This window comes from Lissotriton helveticus, chromosome 2_1, assembly GCF_964261635.1.
Source record: "Lissotriton helveticus chromosome 2_1, aLisHel1.1, whole genome shotgun sequence".
Lineage (NCBI taxonomy): Eukaryota > Metazoa > Chordata > Amphibia > Caudata > Salamandridae > Lissotriton > Lissotriton helveticus.
The window spans coordinates 1,693,177,945-1,693,195,989 of NC_136059.1; positions in this window are offsets into that span (position 1 = coordinate 1,693,177,945).

The following is an 18,045-nucleotide window of genomic DNA, read 5'->3' on the forward strand; positions in this document are numbered from 1 at the left end:
CTCCGGCAGCCACATTTATCCCAATAAATAGGCCCCCGATGGTCTGCCCGATTTGGGGCTCGAGGCTGCTACGCTAAAACCGTGGAACCCTTCAATATATAAATTATAAGTGGTCCAAGTCTCCTGGAACATGACTACGTCTTGTTCCTTTATTAGTTGCAGCCAATCCTGGTCGCAAAGCCTGGACTGTAGCCCTGCTACATTCCAGCTTAGAAAACTCAGTTTGGTTCCCATGTTAGCCCTAGTTGAAACTGGCTTATCATTGTAAAGTGGGGGTGTAATGCCTGGGCGATCCACCTCATGACCCTGTGGGTTGGCCATCCATAGTGGTTGTCAGTCCTGGGCATCTAAACTGGAAAGTACCTGAAACCTGGTGGTTACCAGAGGCAATATGTAGGCATCCCTAATCGGTATGGATGGTTGTTTATAGAAATAGCCTAAAGGGAGTGCACAGATACCAGTACTTTGTGTAAATGATTGCTCGCAGACACTTAGTAAACAATGAACCATTTGTGGTCTTCGGAAATTAAGAACAATACAGTCACCGTTCATGTTCTTATCTGAATGGCAAACCCACCCTACTTTCCTGGCCATAATAATTTCATTCATAAAAGAAGAATGAAAACCTTTGTGTTTACATAGCCAATCCGCAGATTTATTGCAAAGACCTGCCCAGGACTCCCTCTGACCCCCAGCAAGATTGGGAACACCGGCCAGAACTAACACATAGGGACTAGAGGCCGGAGGTAGACTCAGGACATCGGTGTTTGGGCTCAGGCGTGTACCCCTCGAACAGTCTGTAATATCCCTGCTTGAGTCAACTGCAATAGTGACGGTCCACTCCCCGGAACCAAGTTCAGATTATTTACATTATGCACTCGGAACATATCTTGACTTTCCCTCTTCTCGAGAGTGGGGCTCAAACCAGGGAGTTCATTTGAGTTGCAACAAAATGTGTGAGGATTAGCAAGGGGAGTATCCAAGTGAGGGACAGTAATCACCAATTGTGAATCAGACCCATATTTGGTAGCCACAGATATTATAGGGTTCCCTCCCCCCAACATCATTGGCAACATGGTTCACCTTTCTACCACTTAGATTGTCCATAACAGAGTCCAAGTGCTTTATTTTCCCCCAAAGTAAATCAAAATTCTTGTCAATCACCTCATTAATGTTAGCCAGCGTAGTTTCAAGAACTTTCATTGCAGGCCCTGCAAGTGTGGCTTCCCCAACAATATCTGTATTAATCTCATTACACCAAAGTTCTGAAATAGTGTCTGTCTGGGTAGCTACAGAATTTGTCATAACAGCCACGTGGTCGTTTATACTACTAGCAGATTGACAGCATTTTGTGTTTTTGGGTTTTGTCTTGGCAATGCCGGCGTTTCTCTTCCTTTTGATGGGTTGAGCATTTAGTTTAGTATTCCTTTGGGACTTTGCAACCTGTGCCCAGGTGTTGATACAGGACACACCTGGTACAGGCATATTAGGTGAGTCCAAGCTTAACGCGGATGAATTAGGGGAAACAGGATCGGAATTCGATGGCAATGTGTTTTGTAAGTTTTGGTGTGTTGCACTGACTGGGATAGGACGCCCTAGCGATAAACGGGACTGTAACGTGGCAGGGTCCAGGGACAGCCGTCTCTCAGTCAATTCAATTTTGTGCGTTAGGAGGGACTCAGCCCTCACAATGAATGCATCTAAAGTACCGGCTACTCCTCTCGGTTTACTCATTTTGCGTCAATAATTACCAGGAGGCCCAATTACAAACCCGCGGAACAGTACACTGGTAGGCAGTACCTAACGAACAGCTTCACGTTGCCTTGTGGCTGGATAGATGGAACAATGAAATAAATACCTGGAGGTCAATGTGAGTGGGGTAGCCCAGCCCGGCCTCTTCCGGCCTCTGATGGGCTCAGACAGGCCCGCCCTTGGTCCGGGCTTCGTCCGGGCTGCGTCCCGCGCCGCGATGGCCACGCCTCCCCCTCACTCGCGGCAGCTGCTGTGTGGAGCAGTGCACTCTGGGAGTAGCACTCCCCAAAGTGTCAACAGGGTGCTGGTGTTGTGGGAAAGAGCGACGTATCACCTGGGACCCTTAATATCCCACCAGGGGTTCTTCAGAGAGGCAATGGCTGGCGTTGCAAGCAGCAGGTAAGCACAGACAGGCTGCTAAGGACGCCCAATCAAGTATTGCTCAGGGGAAACCAGTGTGTCTCTCACCATAGTGACACTGGCACCTGTATCCCTCAGAGCTTATATCTTAGTACCATTAACCCAAGGGTATTGTAAGTACTTCTTTAAGTTGGGTGGCCACACAGCTACAGTGGCAAACTCAACTTCCCCTTCTGAAACTAGAACTGCTTCAGTGTGCATCCTGATTTGCTCTAGGCACACTGTTGATCCCATCTGTAGACTTGCTACCCCAGTTGTAGCTGTACTGGTTGCCTTAGGAGCGTTGTTGTGGGGGCAAGATTTAGCTACAGTTAAGTGTCCCAACTTCTTACAGTTGTTACACCAGGCCTTTAAGGGATCAAAGTTTTCCCCCCTATAGGGCTGAGGCACATAGAGAGTAGTTTGGGTCCCACCCCCCTGTAGAGGTTTTTGGGGCCCTTTAGAAGAATCAGACTTTTTATCTTGGGGATTCTCACCACCTTTCCTCTGGGGAGGTTTTGTAACCACCTTCTTCTGGTCACCCCCAGTGGTTGTCCTTGTCACCTAGTCTTGACCCAATGGTCTGCCTTCTTTTCGAATTCTTGGGGAGAAATTAGACCTAGGTCTACCAAATGCTGATGTAACTTTTTATTTGTGCAATTACTTAGCATATGTTCCATGATAACCAAATTGCAAACTCCATTAAAATCATGCACATTGTGTCCAGTTAACCAACCATCCAGTGTCTTTACTGAGTAGTCTACAAAATCAATCCAACACTGGGTCTGGGTTTTGTGAGCCCCGTGAATCTAATTCTATACTCCTCAGTGGTAAGCCCAAATCCCTCAATTAGTCTTCTTCATGAGGTCATAGGACCCTGCATCTGGCCCAGAGAGGGTCAGAAGCCTGTCTCTGCAGTTACCAGAGAACAGTTACAACAGGAGTACCCCCCAGACAGGTTTCATTACTTTTCTCATGTCAAAAGCCCTCTCAAATGCTGTGAACCATTTGGTGATGTCATCACCTTCCTCAAATTTAGGGACAATCCCTTTGGGGATTTTAGGATCATAAGACTGCTCTTTATCCTTATTATTAGTATCACTGCCACCATTGATGGGTGCTAAACCCATCTCCTTCCTTTCTTTCTCTAGAGCCAGGAGGCTGGACTCTAGTTCTTATCTCTTGGCCAGCTTTGCTGATGAACTGTCCTCTTCTCTGGGGAGTTCTCCAATGTTTTCTCTGGGACCTGGTCCACCTGTGTGGTCTCTAGGTCCCTAGAGATTGATTCTTGGAGTTAAGGGTATGGGTTCCCTTTCCTCCCGAGGGATTATTGGAGGGAGGTTACTATCCCCCACATCCTCCTCCCTTTCCCATTCTGACTGTTCATCACCATTTTCAGAGGGTTGGTCCTGAGCATACTCAGCCGGAGCTCCTTGAGCCCTTGTTTGATTGGAGGCAGGCCCATTTGTATATTTTTAAGTTTGCATAGTACCTCAAATCCTTGAAAGACAAGTGTAAGTAAGGTGTGAATTCGAGCCCCTCAACCAGGTCCTGCATGTTATTACCTTCACTAGTATCTGGGGTCTTTTGAGACCTTCTAACCAGTTCTAACCCTCTACTCTTGATTACAGTGACTTTTATTTCTCTAAAATTCTAAGGGGACTTAAGCAAGGCCCTGACATTTATTTTATTTTATTTGGAAAAACCAATTTAGGAAGATCAGAATTCTAAAGGCAATTTAAGAGTTCTGTTGTGTGATCAGATGGTAACCAAGTAGTCCAACAAATGCAAGTTTGTATCCCACCGCTGATCCACCAAGGTAAGAAAGTAGCTTTGTATATACTCCTGCAAAGTAAGGTACGGTGTGCACAGAGTCCACAGTCCCCAGAGGTTTGGCAGAGGTTAAAGTTAGATATAACCTTACTCTCTAAAGTGGTAGCTTGGTTGAGCAGTAAGGCAGTATCAGGGGACAGTGTAAAGCATTTGTTGTACACACTTAGTCAACAAATGGTCTCACACACTCAAGAACTGAACTCTATGCCAATTGTTTTGTATATAAAAATATATTGTTGTTTTATTTTAGAACCACAAGTAGGAATACAAATACTTTCTCAGAATGAGATGTTGCAATTGAATACTTTCAATTAGCAGTAGACTTTTAAATGTAATAGATACAGTTGCTGCAATAGGCAACATAAACTTAACACAATAATAACATTGAGCTCAAGGGGAATTTTAAGTAAAATGCAATATCAATTACTTTGCGTATGTTTTTCTTAATCAGAGCTGGATCCTGGATTCAGCCCCGGTGCATCTCCTGTAAACAGTTGAAAGAAATTGTTTTTGTTACACAGGCGATTTTTAAGGAATATTTGTATGTTTCAAAAATCAACACTTAGAAGAATTTCTGGCAAAAAACAGGCAATGTTATCCTATGGGGGAAAATCAGGTTATCGGAAAATCACAGTTGTAATTACTTTTTAGGGTCAGTGCTGAGCACAAAGATCCAGCACTGGGATCTCTCCTGGTAACAGGTGAGTAATTTCATTTTCGTAGATCGGATCATTTTTAGTGAATATTTCAAAGTTTCAAAACTCAACACTTAGAAGAATTTCCAAGTGAAAACAGCCAATGTTACCCTATGGAGAAAATGTGAGTTATCGGCTTTCAGGTAAGTACTCGACTGGCAAAGTTACGGTTCTGGGGCAAGACTCAGGTTCAGGTAGGTACAGTCGTTACACCCTCAACGGCACAGGGGTAGCCAGCTGCAGAGTGAGTAGGCCCAATGTCAGCCTATGGTGGGCAGGGGGCCTTTGGTTGGTGGCTGCTAGCAGGCAGGCCACGCGGCTGTGGGAGCTGAGCTCCTGGTCACTTACACAGGGCAAGTGGGGAAGTAGAATAGAACAGATGCTGCACTTCCAGTGGCACTCGGGCGGCTGGGTGCAGGGGTTCAAGTGGACCCACAATGTCCACGCCTACCCTTTCAAAGGGAACATCCACCACAGGCAGTGGTATCAGGGGGGCCTTTGGGTGGCTCCCTGCCTTGCCACCGGCCTGACAGGTAACACAGGAGCTCACAAACTCCTTCACCTTTTGGTGCATCTGGGGCCAGTAAAAGTGACTAACTCTCCTTTCCCAAGTTTTGGTTTGCCCCAGATGTCCAGCTAGGGAGGTGTCATGAGCTAAAGTTAGGAGGAACTCCCTGTACTTCTGTGGCACTACCATACTCCTGGTTGCTCCAGGAGTGGTTTTTCTTGCCTCAACCAACAGTAATCCCTCTTCCCAATATGCTCTGTGGGTACCACTGACATCTCTCTGTGCTTCTGAAACAGCTTGCTGCCTCAGGCTTTCAAGAGTGGGACAGTCTTGCTGACCCTGGCACAGCTCTTCCCTAGTGAGTCCCCCTGGGCCCAGGAGTTCGACCTGGTAAGGGTCAAGCTCCATAGGCTCAGTTCCTTCTGGGGTTTCCAAGTCCTCTCCCTGAGGAGAGGGTTCCTGAGTGGTTTGCTGAACAGAAGCTGGTCCCCCACTCTTCTTACCTTTTCTCTTGGTGGGTTGGGCCATACTTTCAGGCTCCAATCCTACTTTTTCACCCTTCCTGTTGCTCTGTGCTCTTGTTTCCACACACACCAATTCAGGGATACCCAGCATGGCTGCATGGGTTTTTTATTCAGTCTCAGCCCAGGCTGAGGTTTCCAGGTCATTGCCAAGCAGACATGCAGCTGGTAACTTTTGAGAGACCACTACCTGTTTCAGGCCAGTAACCCCCCCCCCCCCCAGCCTATTCTCCCCATAGCCATTGGATGGTTAGTGGTAACACTGTCAGCATTGGTGACTGGGTAAGTACGCCCAATCAGTTCAGTTCAGTTTATAAAACTGTATTCGGATAGCTTAGTACCCATAAAAGCACAGCATCATGACAAATTACTTAACAAGCGGAGAGTAAAGAATACATGGTAATAAATAGATTACAATGATGTAAACATAACATTTTGGCAAATTGAATAGCGAATTAAAAAGAGCTTCATTAGTAATAAGTAAATTACTATTATATAAAATTTCAGTTCATCAAGCAGTTATAAAAAAAAATTCAGGCATAATAAAAACACAAGGATTGGACATGGTCGTTCGTGCTCGAGTGGAGATTCCAAAAAATGTACTTATGCGAAAAACCAACTCTTCATCAACCAGGGAGAATAAACACAGATAGGCATTATCCAGATTATTGGGCCTCTTATTTTTTAAAATGGATATAAAAGCCACTTGCTATATTTCATATAGTATGTACAGAAGAGTAGAAAATGTAAAATTGATTGGCCACTCACCCCATCACACAGACATGGTACGTGATCAAGATTGGGGTGGCAACCAAGAGGGAAACACAGTGCAAAAAACAGTTCCTGCTCTTAAACGGAATAATAGGCTCCTTTCCCAATGACTCATAGGTAGGGTGAGGTATGTAGGTAGGGAATGGTGATACTGTTCTATAGACATGTAACTAAGAACAAAAGGTTTCTTAGATTCCATGGCAATCCTTTCTGTGTTATATAAAGAATATAATAATTATAATTACTAGGCTGGGACCGATCCCCCTTTTTAAAATATGGAACTATGATGCTCTTGGCCCATGTATCAGGTAGCATAGCGTGGGTTAAGCTATTAAAAACATTCAAAAGTAACGGAGCCCAGAAGTCTGGTTTCCATTTTATTAGGTCAATTGGTAGCCCATCAGGGCCAGGTGCTTTATTCCCAATTCTCTGGTGGATAGCCTCTTCTACTTCAAATGTAGTTATCTCTATATTGGTCAATGGGCCAGAATCATATTGATCTGTCTCTGGTGAAGGAGTAGCATACGTTTTTGAGAAATGTTTTTCCCAAGACTCACAAGAAATAGTACAACTAATGGGGGTTAGTAGCTGACCCATGGATTGGGGGTCCCTAACTGAGGACCAGAAAATATTACCCTTTTTTATAGTGGCGGCCTGTGATAGGACTTCCCAGCGTTCATTTAAAAGGGCTCATTTCTGATTGGAGATCGCTGTATTATACTTCTTCCTTGCCAGTTGCACATCTATAGCACACCTTGGATTATATGACAGCGCCCTGCACAGGTTCCTTTTGGCCTCTGAACACTCACGGTCGAACCATCTGGGGTCATTTACTGCCCGGTGGACGGGTATCGACAGGAGAGTTTTGGTGGCCAAACAGTGTTTGGAGAAATCATGGCCTAACTCTGTATGTGCGGTTCGTAATGACAAGCAAGAATTAATAAGATGCATATTGTCCTTCACTAGTGTCTTAAACAGTTCACCACTGTCAGCACCCCTCCATATTAGCCTTAGATTGTCAGTTGAGGGCATAAGGTTTTTGGCCCCCCATTCAGAAGAAAGCACGGGCCGGGGTGCCAATCTCAATACTATTTTAATAGGGTTGTGGTCACCATGATCCGTGGCAATGACCTCTGCGGCCATTAGTTGATCCTCAAGAGAAGGGGAAATAAAAATAAAATCTATAGTTGAAGAACAACCCCTTCCCCTAAATTTTGGTAATTAGTGGCATTTGTACCTCCCACCTGATCCATAACGTTGGTCAGGTTATATGATCTCAAGAACGTGGCCAACTCTGCACCCCTACTAAAAGGGGGACCTAAATTACATATCCCCACATCATGCTCCATGTCAGTGAGTTTTGCATTAAAGTATCCACCCAAGAGAATCCAGATGGACCCATCCGAGCTTTGCTGGCAAACTAAATTAGAGATAAAATCAAAAAGCCCAAAAAAAGTTCCTATTAGGAAGAAAATGAAAATCATTGTTATAAAAATTTGCAAAATAAAAACTAACTCTCCTTTTATAAAACAGAATTTGATAGTTGCGACTATTAGTTAGTAAGACCTTGAAACTCCCCCCAGCAGCCACATTAATCCCAATAAATAGGCCCCCCGGTGGTCTGCCCGATTTGGGGCTCGAGCCTGCTACGCTAAAACCGTGGAACCCTTCAATATATAAATTGTGAGTGGCCCAAGTCTCCTGGAACATGACTACGTCTTCTTCCTTTATTAGTTGCAGCCAATCCTGGTCGCCAAGCCTGGACTGTAGCCCTGCTACATTCCAGCTTAGAAAACTCAGGTTGGTTCCCATGTTAGCCTGGGTGATCCACCTCATGACCCTGTGGGTTGGCCATCCATAGTGGTTGTCAGTCCTGAGCATCTAAACTGGAAAGTGCCTGAAACCTGTTGGTCACCAGAGGCAATATGTAGGCATCCTTAATCGGTATGGATGGTTGTTTATAGAAATAGCCTAAAGGGAGTGCACAGATACCAGTACTTTGTGTAAATGATTGCTAGCAGACACATAGTAAACAACGAACCATTTGTGGTCTTCGGAAATTAAGAACAATACAGTCACCGTTTATGTTCTTATCCGAATGGCAAACCCACCCTACTATCCTGGCCATAATAATTTCATTCATAAAAGAAGAATGAAAACCTTTGTGTTTACATAGCCAATCCGCAGATTTATTGCAAAGACCTGCCCAGGACTCCCTCTGACCCCCAGCAAGATTGGGAACACCGGCCAGAACTAACACATAGGGACTAGAGGCCGGAGGTAGGCTCAGGACATCGGTGTTTGGGCTCAGGCGTGTACCCCTCGAACAGTCCGTAATATCCCTGCTTGAGTCAACTGCAATAGTGACGGTCCACTCTTCGGAACCAAGTTCAGATTATTTACATTATGCACTTGGAACATATCTTGACTTTCCCTCTTCTCGAGAATGGGGCTCAACCCAGGGAATTCATTTGAGTTGCAACAAAATGTGTGAGGATTAGCAAGGGGAGTATCCAAGTTATGTTATGTTATGTTATTTTGTGGCTTTTATAGCGCACGGCTACTCAAAAGAGTGTCCCGGCGCTTTATTAACATCCTGGCAAACACAACACAATAAAAAGAAGGGAACGAAGAAGATAAAATCTAAGAGGCACAAAGCCAGGTTTTCAAGCCCTTCCTAAAAAATAGCAGGTTAGAATTGCTACGTAGGGAGAGGGGCAGAGAGTTCCAAAGCTGAGGGGTCCGGGGCATAAAAGAGCGACCTCCCACGCGGGCCCTCTTCATACGAGGAACAATGGCGAGAAGCTTCGACTCTGATCTCAGAGATCGAGAAGGACGGTATGGCATGAACCTCCTCTGCAGGTATTTTGCCCCAGTAGAATAGAAGGCCTTATGCGCGAGGGTCAGAGTTTTGAAGACTATCCGCTGTCGGATAGGCAGCCAGTGAAGCGACTGCAACAGGCCGGAAACATGAACTCGCCTGTGCAGACCAAAGATAGCGCGCACTGCCGCATTCTGGACCACCTGCATCCGTTGCAGGAGGTATTTGGGCAGGCCAAGATATAAGATGTTAGCGTAGTCCAATCTTGAACCAATCAAGGCCTGCACCGTAATCCTCCTGTGATTCTCGGAAAGCAACGAAAAAAACTTCCGAAGCATGCGGAGAAGTCCAAAGCAAGTGCCCGTAAGGGCGAGAATCTGAGATCTTAAGGTCAAGCTGTTGTCAATTTTGACCCCCAGATTCTTCGCTAGCTGAGATGACTGCCTCGGAGGAGACATGTCCGCAGGCCACCACACCTGCCAGTCCGGGTCGGATTGACAGCCGAAGAAGAGTACCTCCGATTTATCTGAGTTGCACTTGAGGCTGTTCAGTTGGAGCCATTTAAAAACAGCCCCAAGGCACTCACGGATACTCTCTCCATCAAAATCCTCCCCTTTCCGGCAGGTGAAGAGCAGCTGGGTGTCATCCGCGTAGGATACGATCTGGGCACCGAAAGACTCGGCCAGAGCCGCCAGAGGGGTCATAAAGATGTTAAAAAGAGTCGGACTCCGACTCCCAATGGCGGCATCTCAGCGGAGGCTGAGGAAACCCAGATCGTCTGTCGGCGACCAGCTAAGAAAGATGTAAACCAGCTGAACACCGTCCCCCTCAGACCGATCTCATAAAGTCTGATGAGCAAGCCCTCATGGGGAACGGTGTCAAAGGCCGCCGACAGATCAAGCATGATCAACATAGCTCTCCCACCCAAGTATAGCGTCTCCTTGATGGCCTCAGACACCTCCAACAGCGCCGTCTCCGTACTCAGATTAGGGCGAAAGCCTGACTGAGTGGAATGGAGCAGATCATTAGATTCCAAAAAATTGGAGAGCACGCAGTGCACGTGCTTCTCCAGGGTCTTGGCCAGAGCCGGAAGAAGAGAAATAGGCCTATAGTTGGCCAAGACCTCAGGAGCCAGACCAGGCTTCTTGATAAGGGGGATAACCATGGCTTGCTTCCACGCCAAAGGAACCTCGCCTTGGCTCAAAGAGCGATTCAGGAGAGGGTTAACCAGCGGGTTAACTACCTCCGCCATCTTCGCCAAAAATTTGGCCGGACATGGATCTAGTGGCTATCCAGATTTGAGATTGGCCAAAAGTGTCAAAGACGAGGCAGTTGAAATGGGCGGAAAAACTGACAGGACAGGCCCCGAGGGGACCGATGTAACGGGACCAACCTCGGAGCCAGGCAAGGCAGCCGCCGGCCGCGGTGGAAAAGACTCCTGTATCAACTTGATTTTAGCCGTAAAGAAGCAAGCCAGATCCGACGCCCACTTCTGAGTGGGAACAGACTGGGCCGCATTCGACCGCGGGGCGATATATTCCCTGGCGATCGTAAAGATCTCTTTACAGGAGTTCGAGGCATCCTCGATCCTCCTGGCGAAATAACTTTTCTTCTCAACAAGAATGGCTCGGTGATAGGCTTTGACCCTAGTTCTATATTCAAGTCTGGCCTCTGGGTTGTACTGGGCTCGCCAGGTCCTTTCCGCCACCTTGCACTGCCTGCGAGAAGCAAGCAGCGCGCCAGTAAACCACGGGGCAGAAACCCGTTTGGGTAATGATCGAGGAGGCCTCAAAGGGGCCAGATCATTTAGCCTATCCTCAAACCAGGCCTGCAAGGATTCCAGGTCACTATCCAGAACCCCCATAAGAGGGCAGGGATGTTCACACAGTGCTTTAGACAGCAATTCTGGAGTCACCCGGTGCAACGCCCTTATCCCTAAACCAAGCTGCCTAGGGGCACTACTCCGAGGTTTCTCCTTGCCCAGTATATAAAACTGAACCAGGCGATGGTCAGTCCAAAGAACCGGCATAAGTGCTGTCACCTCTATGGGGGAGGAAGAGAAGACCTGATCCAAGGTATGGCCTTTGTCATGCGTTGGTTTGAAGAGAAAGGGGGCTAAGCCCAGGGGAGTCGTGATATCAGATAATTTAATCACTTCTGAGTCCAGCGCATCGTCCATGTGAAAGTTAAAGTCACCGGCCAGAATGCAATGATCGGCTCTCATGGCCAGCGGTAGCATAACAGACTGAAGTTCTTCAAAAAAAGAGCCTGCTGGACCCGGAGGTCTATACACTAGCAAACTTTTCACTGACTGATGCGGCGCCAAAGATAAAGAAAAGGCAAGGGACTCAGACCCTTTGATGGCCTCAGTGGGGATAATAGAACATACAACAGAGTTCTTCACCACGATGGCTACACCGCCACCCCTTCCTTCCGATCTGTCCTGCCTGTAGATGCTATAATCTGACGGGATCGCCGAGGCGATATCCGGGTTGGAGGAAGCTCCCAGCCAGGTCTCAGTAAGCATCAAACAGACCGGTTTTTCCAAAGTAAGGAGGTCAAAGAGCTCCTGAGCGTGACTGCGCACTGACCTAGTGTTCAATAGCATACAGAAATGCTTCACCGGGACCACCTCCCGATAAGGGGGTGGCCGTAGACCAGCGCCTTTCGACCAGCCACAACCAGGGCATTTGCTCTTGCCCCTATAACGACCAGGGAAAACCTTGAAGCAGCCACACGATACCCTTTGTAGGGACCGGAGTTGCACAGATGTATAGCTGACCATGGTTGCTACGAATTGAGTACGGTCGCCCTAGGTCAAAGTCTCCCGCCACTCCGCCCGCCTCCGGGACGCTGACTGGCGCAGATGGGCAGGACTCAGGCACGACTCCGGCACAGCGAAGGCACGCCCGCTGCGCTGATCCGCTGCGCGGAAGAGCGAGCTTTAAATAGGAGTCCCTGTGGACATCCAAAGCACTACACTGCTCACTCATGCAGTTGCTGACATTCACCCCACTCCAAGATGGCGCCCGTTCCTAGCTCACCACCCAGAACCGGGAACCGGACCCGCGAAATGCGGTGATAAACAATTAAATGGCAGGTAAGGGCCCTAGAAACTGTCCGCTAAAAAGGGACAGTACTCACCAATTGTGAATCAGACCCATATTTGTTAGCCACAGATATTATAGGGTTCCCTCCCCCCAACATCATTGGCAACATGGTTCACCTTTGTACCACTTAGATTGTCCATAACAGAGTCCAAGTGCTTTAGTTTCCCCCAAAGTAATTCAAAATTCTTGTCAATCACCTCCTTTAATGTTAGCCAGCGTAGTTTCAAGAACTTTCATTGCAGGCCCTGCAAGTGTGGCTTCCCCAACAATATCTGTATTAACCTCATTACACAAAAGTTCTGAAATAGTGTCTGTCTAGGTAGCTACAGAATTTGTCATAACAGCCACGTGGTCGTTTATACTACTAGCAGATTGACAGCATTTTGTGTTTTTGGGTTTGGTCTTGGCAATGCCGGCGTTTCTCTTCCTTTTGATGGGTTGAGCATTTAGTTTAGTATTCCTTTGGGACTTTGCAACCTGTGCCCAGGTGTTGGTACAGGACACACCTTACAAGCATATTAGGTGAGTCCAAGCACAACGCGGATGAATTAGGGGAAACAGGACCGGACTTCGATGGCAATGTGTTTTGTAAGTTTTGGTGTGTTGCACTGACTGGGATAGGACCCCCTAGCGATAGACGGGACTGTAACGTGGCAGGGTCCAGGGACAGCCATCTCTCAGTCAGTTCAATTTCGTGCGTTAGGAGGGACTCAGCCCTCACAATAAATGCATCTAAGTTACCGGCTACTCCTCTCGGTCTACTTATTTTGCGTCAATAATTACCAGGAGGCCCAATTACAAACCCGCGGAACAGTACAATGGTAGGCAATACCTAACGAACAGCTTCACGTTGCCTTGTGGATGGATAGATGGAACAATGAAATAAATACCTGGAGGTCAATGTCAGTGGGGTAGCCCAGCCCGGCCTCTTCCGGCCTCTGACGGGCTCAGACAGGCCCGCCCTTGGTCCGGGCTTCGTCCGGGCTGTGTCCGCGCCGCGATGGCCACGCCTCCCCCTCACTCGCAGAAGCTGCTTTGTGGAGCAGTGCACTCTGGGAGTAGCACTCCCCAGAATGTCAACAAGGTGCTGGTGTAGTGGGAAAGAGCGGCGTAGCCCCTGGGACCCTTATTATCCCACCAGGGGTTCTTCAGAGAGGCGATTGCTGGTGTTGCAAGCAGCAGGTAAGCACAGACAGGCTGCTAAGGACGCCCAATCAAGTATTGCTCAGGGTAAACCATTGTGTCTCTCACCATAGTGACACTGGCACCTTTATCCCTCAGAGCTTCTATCTTCCATTAACCCAAGGGTATTGTAAGTACCTCTTTAAGTTGGGTGGCCACACAGCTACAGTTGCAAACTCAACTTCCCCTTCTGAAACTAGAACTGCTTCAGTGTGCATCCTGATTTGCTCTGGGCACGCTGTTGATCCCATCTGTAGACTTGCTACCCCAGGTGTAGCTGTACTGGTTGCCTTAGGAGCGTTGTTGTGGGGGCAAGATTTATCTACATTTAAGTGTCCCAACTTCTTACAGTTTTTACACCAGGCCTTTAAGGGATCAAAGTTCCCTACTCCCTATGTGCTGAGGCACATAGAGAGTAGTTTGGGTCCCACCCCCTGTACAGGTTTTTGGGGCCCTTTAGAAGAATCAGACTTTTTATCTTGGGGATTCTCACCACCTTTCCCCTGGGGAGGTTTTGTAACCACCTTCTTCTGGTCACCCCCAGTGGTTGTCCTTGTCACCTAGTCTTGACCCAATGGTCTGCCTTCTTTCCCAATTCTTGAGGAGAAATTAGACCTAGTTCTACCAAATGCTGATGTAACTTTTCATTTGTGCAATTACTTAGTATATGTTCCTTCATAACCAAATTGTAAACTCCAGTAAAATCATGCACATTGTGTCCAGTTAAGCAACCATCCAGTGTCTTTACTGAGTAGTCTACAAAATCAATCCAGGACTGGGTCTGGGTTTTGTGAGCCCCCCTGAATCTAATTCTATACTCCTCAGTGGTAAGCCCAAATCCCTCAATCAGTCTTCTTCATGAGGTCATAGGACCCTGCATCTGGCCCAGAGAGGGTCAGAAGCCTGTCTCTGCAGTTACCAGAGAACCGTTACAACAGGAGTGCCCCCCCCAGACAGGTTTCTTTACTTTTCTCATGTCACAAGCCCTCTCAAATGCTGTGAACCATTTGGTGATGTCATCACCTTCCTCAAATTTAGTGACAATCCCTTTGGGGATTTTGGGATCATAAGACTGCTCTTTATCCTTATTATTAGTATCGCTGCCACCATTGATGGGTGCTAAACCCATCTCCTTCCTTTCTTTCTCTAGAGCCAGGAGTCTGGACTCTAGTTCTAATCTCTTGGCCAGCTTTGCTGAAAAACTGTCCTCTTCACTGGGGAGTTCTCCAATGTTTTTTCTGGGACCTGGTCCCACCTGTGTGGTCTCTAGGTCCCCAGAGATTGATTCTTGGAGTTAAGGGTATGAGGTCCCTTTCCCCCCGAGGGATTGTTGGAGGGGGGGGGGGTCACTATCCCCCACATCCTCCTCCCTTTCCCCTTCTGACTGATCATCACCATTTTCAGAGGAGTGGTCCTGAGCATACTCAGCCAGGAGCTCCTTGAGCCCTTGTTTGATTGGATGCAGGCCCATTTGTATATTTTTAAGTTTGCATAAGGACCTCAATTCCTTGAAAGACAAGTGTAAGTAAGGTGTGACGTCGAGCCCCTCAACCAGGTCCTGCATGTTATTACCTTCACTAGTAGCTGGGTTCTTTTGAGACATTCTAACCAGTTCTAACCCTCTACCCTTGATTACAGTGACTTTTATTTCTCTAAAATTCTAAGGGGACTTAAGCAAGGCCCTGACATTTATTTTATTTTATTTGGAAAAACCAATTTAGGAAGATCAGAATTCTAAAGGCAATTTAAGAGTTCTGTCGTGTGTTCAGATGGTAACCAAGTAGTCCAACAAATGCAAGTTTGTATCCCACCGCTGATCCACCAAGGTAAGAAAGTAGCTTTGTATAAACTCCTGCAAAGTAAGGTACGGTGTGCACAGAGTCCACAGTCCCCAGAGGTTTGGCAGAAGTAAAAGTTAAATATAACCTTACTCTCTAAAGTGGTAGCTTGGTTGAGCAGTAAGGCAGTATCAGAGGACAGTGTAAAGCATTTGTTGTACACACTTAGTCAACAAATGGTCTCACACACTCAAGAACTGAACTCTATGCCAAATGTTTTGTATATAAAAATATATTGTTGTTTTAATTTAGAACCACAAGTAGGAATACAAATACTTTCTCAGAATGAGATGTTGCAATTGAATACTTTCAATGAGCAGTAGACTTTTAAATGTCATAGATACAGTTGTTGCAATAGGCAACATAAACTTAACACAATAATAACATTGAGCTCAAGGGGAATTTTAAGTAAAATGCAATATCAATTAGTTTGCGTATGTTTTTCTTAATCAGGTCTGGATCCTGGATTCAGCCCCGGTGCATCGCCTGTAAACAGTTGAAAGAAATCGTTTTTGTTACACAGGCGATTTTTAAGGAATATTTGTATATTTCAAAAATCGACACTTAGAAGAATTTCTGGCAAAAAACAGGTGATGTTATCCGATGGGGTAAAATCAGGTTGTCGGAAAATCACAGTTGTGATTACTTTTTAGGGTCAGTGGTGGGCACAAAGATCCAGCACTGGGATCTCTCCTGGTAACAGGTGAGTAATTTCATTTTCGTTGATCGGATGATTTTTAGTGAATATTTCAAAGTTTCAAAACTCAACACTTAGAAGAATTTCCAAGTGAAAACAGCCAATGTTATCCTATGGAGAAAATGTGAGTTATCGGCTTTCAGGTAAGTACTCGACTGGCAAAGTTAAGGTTCTGGGTCAAGACTCAGGGGTCTCCCAGGTTCAGGTAAGTACAGTCGTTACACCCTTAGCGGCACAGGGGCAGCCTGGTGCAGAGTGAGTAGGCCCAATGTTAGCCTATGGCGGGCCAGTGGCCTTTGGTTGGTGGCTGGTAGCAGGCAGGGCACGCGGCTGTGGGATTTGAGCTCCTGGTCACTTACACAAGGTAAGTTGGGAAGTAGGATAGAACAGATGCTGCACTTCCAGTGGCACTCAGACGGCTGGGTGCAGGGTGCTTTTGGGCCATCCGGGGCCCAATGTATTTCAATGGGAAAGCTGCAAGACGAACAAAGGCTGCAAGCTGGGGGAAGGAGATTCTTCAGGTGCGACCACCACTTCGAGAGGTAAGTTGGGAAGCTGTAGGTTAGGTAGACACCCAGGAGTTGGGCACAGGGGGCCGTGGGGCGCCGGGTGCAGGGGTGTCTTTTGGTGTCGGGAAATCTTACCCTCTGCTGGTCGCGGTTGGAGGGGTCCCTGGTTCCGAGGCTTCAGGCATCGTCAGGAGCGTCAAGGAGGCTCCTTGGGTGCTGGATTCTTGGTGACAGTCGCCGGGGGACATCCTCGTGGTCTTTGTCCACTCAGGCACGGGCCGTGCTCGGCGGGTGCAGAGTGTGCTGGATTTGCGGTTCCTGGCTGGCACCAGGGGTTGTAGATCTTTGAGCAGAACCACTGCTCGTGGGAATCCCACTCTTTGGATGAGCAAGCCAGTCAGGTCCTCTGGGGTTTTCGAGGTTGCTGACCACAGGAGATGCCAGTTTTAGCAGGAGCAGGTTCGAGGGTCAACAGGCCGGTAGGGCTGGGGCCAAGTCAGTTGGTGTTGTCCTCTTGTTAGCAGCTGCATGGCAGATCTTCTTTCTTCTTGTTCTTCTTGGTAGTTTCGGAATTGGGATCTGAGGAAGGAAGGTTCAGGTGCCCCTAAATACTAAATTTAGGGGGGTTACAGGTAGGGGATGGTCAGGGACCCCCTATCCTGCCACTCTCCAGTGGGAGAGGGGCAGGAGCCTGTCTATGATTGGGTAGGGCTCCCCATCCTCAAGATGACGAGAGCCCGGAGTTGTGCTTCACCTCACCTCCCCACCTGAGGGGTGGGGTTGGCAGAGGCTGGCACACCCCCTTTCCTCACTTAGGTTTTCCCGCCTATCTTCCCGCCAGAGTGGGGGTCAGAACCGGTGGGGGCCAGTTGCTGAGTACAGCAAATGGCCTGGAGAAGCTCACAAAGGCGGCATGCCTTTGAAGCTCCCCCTACCCATCCAGGGGGCAGAAGCTTAGCATCCCGACCCAGGATGTGCATTGTTGCAGGCCCACTAGAGCGGATGGCTCTTTACCCAGGGGTCCAGCAACATGTCTGCTGGGTGGTAGCCTAGGCAGCCTCTCAGTCAGGACGCTGGTTGTGGGTTAGTTTCAGGGGGCAACTCTAAGTTGCCCTCTGTCATGCATTTTACACTAAATCCCACACTGGCATCAGTGTGGATTTAATGTGCTGAGATGTTTGATACCAAACTCCTCAGGCTTCAGTGTAGCCATCATGGTGCTGTGGAGTTCATGATGACGACCTCCCAGCACCATATAATCTTAATGGCAGCACTGCACCTACAGTGCCCAGGAATGGACCCGGGTACTGTAGGGGTACAGGGCTCATGCACTTGTACCCTCACCACTGGCATAGGGCACCCAGCTAGAGGGGGGACCGAGGTATGCCAGGGCAGTATGATGTGGGCAT